The sequence below is a fragment of the Mastomys coucha genome, unplaced genomic scaffold (genome assembly GCF_008632895.1).
Source record: "Mastomys coucha isolate ucsf_1 unplaced genomic scaffold, UCSF_Mcou_1 pScaffold16, whole genome shotgun sequence".
Taxonomy (NCBI): Eukaryota; Metazoa; Chordata; class Mammalia; order Rodentia; family Muridae; genus Mastomys; species Mastomys coucha.
In genome coordinates, this window is record NW_022196898.1 from 83,715,143 (window position 1) to 83,721,657 (window position 6,515).

Genomic DNA, 6,515 nt, shown 5'->3' on the forward strand with positions numbered 1-6,515 from the left:
CATAGTGAGCTGGGAATGGAGGTGTGGCTCCCATCTGAATTGGTTGCCAGAAAATCTTGACAGAGATTTGTCCAGCTGAAGCTCTCTGAGAATTTATGTAGTTCACACAGAGTCGCAAGGCTTGTCCACACTAGAGGAGATCCCCAGTCATAATCTGTCAAAAGACAATCTAGTCGAGACCTGCGCATGGGAGACTTTTGATAGGGTGGGGGCATCTTTTCTCAGCTGAATGAGGTTCGACTTCATGGTGAATACATTCACAAGCCTCGAAGTGGTCTCCACATTTAGCTTCTCATTTTAGGGGTTGCTTCTAAACATCTCAAGTTGATCTTTGCCTCTTTTTTTTTTTCCTCAAGTGAGCTTTTCATTTTAATCAGATCTACAAAGCATTGACTGGGGTGACATATCTGACAAAGCCACAGACTTCTATTAAGCAGCATCAGTGTAGTATAAAAAGTAAGTAGAGGAACTCAATAGACTTCCCTCAGCCTTACAAGAAGCTGCATTTGTGGGGAAGGACCTACATCCATAATTCCTTGCCAAGAACCAGGATGCTACACCTCTGAAGGAGGAAACATGGATTAATGCATTCCTTTTTGGTTTTTAAGGAGACTGTAATAGAAATATATCAAAGATAGTCTTAAATATCCAACAATCTTTTAACTTACAACCTAAACCAAAGGTGTAGTAATCTACAGGTCTTGATAAAGAATTCTCTTCACAGAACAGCTGTAGTTCATGTTAAAACACAAAAATGTTCCCTTTGTGCTATAGCCTTACAAATAAACAATATATGTATTATATATTATGGAAGCTCAGATTCTGCATCAAGCATTATTCAATCTTGCCTTTTGATATAAACCTGAATATAGCCAAACGTGCAAAGCGTTCACTGAATAGTCTAGGTGATGAAACATAAAATGGATATGCATTTTCAGGAAAGGAGGCTCTGTCAGCTTTATCAGTGTCCTTGACACACTGAACTCAGCTGAACCCCTAACCTGTGAGGACTAGGAGAGCCACAAGAGTCCAAAGGTATTGGAGGAGGCACACCCAGCTGGAGCCCATTTTGATCCACATGGCTAGCCACTCACTGGATACCTTCTGGAATTTGGCATCAGGGTTGTACCAGCTGGTTATTATGGTCATCATGATGTACAAGGAGGCACAGCAGAGCATCAAGTGGAAAAAGGAGTAGCTATATTGCACCCCCTCCTTCGCGTTGCCTACAGCCCGCCAAGGCTGTCCATCTTCTTCATCACTGGCTCCATTGATAGTATCACCAAAGATAACACTGTCATTCCCAGAGAGGGTCAGCTTGTTAACTTGGTTGTTGCTCGAAGTATGGATGCTAGAATATATAAGGAAGAAAACAAAGATAATGAGTCCCCAAATATCATCCAAATTCATAAAGTGTCCATTCTGTGATGGTGGAGCACAGGCAGGAGCAAGAGTAGTTGAATTTGCTGAAGACACACTTTCTGAAGTTAAGTGTGTGATGGTGCTCATATGGGAGGGACTGCAGGACCACTCAGGTTCATTGGTCATGGCCAAGCACATGAGGTAAAGGGTGTACAGAGTGATGACGGAGGACTGCAATTGGCCAGAGCAAGGTTGATGTTTCTGAACTTTGGGAAGGATGGATACAATAGAAACTGCAACACAAAAAATCAGGTTCAGGCTAATGAAGCTCTTGTTTTCTGTGCAGTCTTTGGGTTTGGTGTAGAAGATGTAGAGCAGCACGGCAAAGACAATCAAAAGGATGTAAAAGAGTCTTATAAAGGACAGCAAGGCAGCATACCAGAGCCTTGGGTTTCCTTCCTCTATTTGATTTTGGTCCAAGAGTGAGCCATGTCTACCAAGAGCACCAGCTGGATGAAAGTGCAGAAAGTGGCCCCCAATGTTCCAGCACTAAGCCAGACTTTAGTGAAATGGCTCCCAGGTATATAGAAAGAGCCAACCATGATAACAATAATGGCAGCAATTTTGAAGAACCAAAACCTGTTGTAGATTGCTGCCCTGGGATCTTTACTTGTTTTAAGTTTTAACATGAGCAAAATGAAGGCAAAGAAAAAGATGGCCACAGCAAAGTTGATCTGATATGAAGCTTTAAAACCAATCAACATGTCACAATCTTTCTCTGCCTTTGTATCAACCCTCTTGATTTGAAATCCTCCTTCACAGAATTCAGTAGGAGGAAAAGGGTCCCAAGGGCCTACAAAAGAGTCAGAGACATCCCTTTTCCCACTATTTGGAGTTCCACAAAAACTCACTCCACAGCATTCATGTCAAAGATTTAGCATAGACCCAGGCAGGCTCAGTGATCATCACTTCTCTATCTGTGAGCTCCTATGAGCCCTGCTTAGTTGATTTTGTGGGCCATGTTCTCCTGGTGTCCTTGACCCATCTGGCTCCCACAGTCCTTCCTTTTCCTATTCCTTCATGTTCCCTGAGTTTTGCCTAATATTTGGCTGTGGGTCTCTGCATCTGCTCCCATCAGTTGCTGGATGAGAATAAGGCAATTCAATAAGAATTTCTTGAGCACTTACCTTGTGTGGTTTCCTAAATAAGATTAGCCTTTGACTCTCTGGAGATGATGATGATAAGTGAAGGGGTTGGTTCATTTTACAGTGATACATCAGTTATTTTTAAACTTTCTAAAATTGAAAAAGTCAAATATGGGGCAACATGCCCTCTCTGTGTCATCCTGGGACATATTTTAAGTTCTAAGAAAAGATATTATTTATCTAGGTTTCATACATCTTTACTTAATTTGCTAATTTACCTACAAATACAAACATCAGTAACTATGAAGTGACCAGATAACATTAATCATTTTGTAACTAACCTAGTTTTCTTCTTTTCACTTACATCTTATTTAAATTTCTATAAATATACTCTCCCTTAAATGCCTTTATATGAGTTAATTCAATAAACAGACATGCATTTTTTACTACATCTAAATGAAAATTGAAAGCTAACTGGCTTTTTTGTTGAACAGTGTAAGGAAGAGGCAAACACTTCAATTCCTGGGTCAATCAACACTGAAAATGTTTAGACAAAGAATTATCCATTGATTCAATGGCATGCATATTTCTTACCAAATTATCAGATGAAAAATCATTAAAATGAACCTTACTGAAGCTCAGAATATTTAAATTTTTGATATTTATGTATGTGGTGTGTGTGTGTGTGTGTGTGTGTGTGTGTGTGTGTGTGTGTGTGTGAATATAGGTGTGGCGATCAGAATCTAGTCTCATCTATTATCATGTGAAGTGTACAGACTGAACTAAGGTTGTTAGGCTTGGTAGCAAGCATCTTTTCCCATTCAGCCATATCACCAGCACATACTGAAACTAAAGCAGACTGCAATGGCACATGCTGGTTATCCTGGCACTGGCAAGACTTAAGCAGGAAGATTGGGAACCCAAACCCAAGCTCAGCTACACAGGAAGATCCTTTGAGTGGGGCTCTGTGAGATTTTCCACCTTTGTGTTAGCATGTCTATTGCTATTGTACTTGTTTGGCTCTTGTTTAGGCAGTCATGTTTTTGAAGTATCATGGGTGAAGTTTCCCTGCTCCTCTAGCTCTGACAATCTTCCTGTGCTCTTCTAAAATGTTCCCTGAAACTTGAATGAAGGTGTGGTAGGTTGTAGATGCACCAACTAGGTCTAAGATCCCCACCATTAGCTGTTCTCTACATTTTAAGCAGTTGTAGTTTTCTGTAATCATGTGTCTATAGAAAAGAGAAGGTTTTTTGTCTTTGTTTGTTTTTTATATTAAGGTTGAGAGTGTTGCTCATCTGAGGACTTACAGATATGCATTGAGAATGCGGTTAGGGATGTCTCTGGTTTAGTAAAGTGCTCATAGCAGGCTCTCCTCTTTGATCCATGATCTCCCTAGCCGCAGATATTTGACTAGGTTTCCAGTACTAGGTATAGTTTTCCTCCTGTGGACCATGCCTTATATCTAATCAGACAGCTGTTGATTACTGCTAAGATATGAGAGCCACTACTGGACCCTTAGGGACATCTTGCTATGCTAGTCATTATTGTAGATCATACAACTCACAGCTGAATAGGATTACCGTGTGCTTCTTCCTCTAGCAACTTACAGGGCACCTTTCAGTACTATGAAATCTAGTCCTGCAGGAGGTTTTGGGTCAAGTCCAGCTTGCATCCTCTAGGTCCTGTGTCTGAAGTGCATGATGTTTTCGGCAATAAGGACTTACCTTCAACTCCCAAGAGCTAACCAAAGGCAACAGCAAAAGATGGCATTGTTTGTGGAGTCTCTTAGACTCACTAATCAGCATCTAGAAAGGGGAGTCCTCATGCCTGGTACTAGAATTTTTTTTAGTTATTCTGACTCTTGGAGGGATAATTAGCAACCTAAATGATATAACACCATTTAAGCTCTATATGTGTGCATATACATGTATGCACTTATATGTATTATATATTACATTAGGTAAACATAAAAGTCTGATTCCTATGGCTTTTCCAAACATCCTTAGTATAATTTTTCTCTTCTCTTGCCTCTCCTTCTGAATTGACCTCCCATTCTCCTTTCCAGTTTAAACTCTTTCCCCTTTCTCATTTCTCCCATGATAACACTCATATCCCCCATTACTCTCTCCAACCCTTGCCCTCCTATACACACACTTGCATGACACCATTACTTTCCAGGTGTTTGGAGTTAGTACAGATTAAATATTCATATCTAAAATCTTTGGAGACTTTTCTCATTACCATTTGTTGATGATGTTATCTTTTCTCCAGTATAGGTAAAAACTTTTAAATGCAATATAGAATTGTGGCTTCCATTTCCTTATTCTTTAAAATATCTAAGCTATCCAGAATTTTTAGCCTTCTCTTAAAAATGGTCACTATTTTAGAAATGGTACTTCAATAGATTCCTCAAATTTGGTGATATAAAATACCTGAAATTATGTATAAGAAAAACAATGATGTTTGTTAATTAAAAATAAATCCATACAAATTATAGTAAGTAACCTGTCATGTTCTGACTTGGAGACAACTTTTTTGTAAGATTTGGTCCCTGTCTTTCCAGGAAGGGCCATATGATTCTCTTCTGATTTTGTTCTATAAGTACCAGAAAAGTACTTGAGCAGAATAGGGTGAGAATAATCAACAAAGTGCTAGAATCTTAGCAAAGATGGAGGTTATCCCTTGGGGCTTAAGGGTCAACAGTGCCTTGTGAACAGAGGTTGTGCTTTAAGTTAGCCTAGCCAGACCTTCACAGAAGCCTCTTTGTAAGCGCCAGTAGCACAGCTTCTCCCTTCCCAGTAGGAACCACAGCTTCCCTCCCTAGGAAAGCAATCATGCACAACACTCACAGCAAGGAAACTAATTTACTTACAGGTTCCTGAAAGAAATACATGCAGAAAGAGGCGAAGAGGCAGTGCACTGAAGAGGGTGTGCACATGCAGAAAGAGGCGAAGAGGCGGTGCACTGAAGAATACACGGAATTTCATTTCCCTCATCAACTAAAAATGTAAATTGAATATTTAAAAAAAGAAACTCAAGGGTTTGAAATTTTCTGATTTCTTTTCTTTTGTATCACATGCCTTAAGTATGGACTGTGATTTGCCTATATGTGTTTCCAAAGGGTTTTTTTTTCCCCTAAATTTATTTGGTTCCATTTTGTATCTGTCACTCCCTGCTTACATTCATCATGGTCCTAACAAGTCCTAACAAATAGAAGTGGTGATTTCCTGAAAGTTGGCTGAGATGTTTTTAAAAGACACAGAGATTCTTTAGAGCATGCAAAGGTTTAAGCAGTGGCCATTTCTTTCCCTGTGTAATGACTCATAGTTAGTCAACAGTTCAGCAGAAATCCTTTTCTCTGTCCCCTAAGTAACCTAAATGATGTAAGACTTCATTGTTGCCTATAAAGACATTTCAAAGCAGGGCACCCAAAGGTAACATGAACTTAGCATTTTTTTAATTTGGATAGAAATCCCCATTGTCTTGAAAACTGTGGACTTAGAGCATTTATAAGAACACCTAATTTAGTCAGAACAAGAGCCAAAGCAATTAAATTGAGTAGGAAAATAACAAGGCAGGGCAGAACCATGAGGTGTCAAAGGGCAGGATGACTCCCAGGATGACTTAGTTACCTTTGTAACTAAGGATCGTGAAGCAGCAACATCTCTGCTTCTCACTTGCTGCGGCTACCTGTATTCAAAAATGGGTTTGGGGATCTGCTGTGGGCAGTGTTGATGTTCAGCTGGTGTGAGGCTTTTACTCCTCAGACTCAGGACCTCACATGTGCTTTCTTACTGCAATCTCTGTGAGAAGGGGTGTTCTCTTCACTCAATATGAAAAGTTGTGTGCCAGGAGCACATCTGAATCTGAGGTACTTCAAAGCCACTGAATCTGGATGACTGAAAACAAGCCACAAAATAAAATGTTTAGGGTTTCTCTCTCTGTCTCTGTCTCTGTCTCTGTCTCTGTCTCTCTCTGTGTCTCTGTCTCTGTCTGTCTCTCTGTCTC

General features: G+C 40.0%; 1 pseudogene; it reads right to left on the reverse strand.

Annotated features, from left to right (window-relative positions):
* Window positions 1–996: 996 nt before the first annotated feature.
* LOC116093310 lies at window positions 997–2,186 on the reverse strand (annotated as a pseudogene).
* Window positions 2,187–6,515: the final 4,329 nt, after the last annotated feature.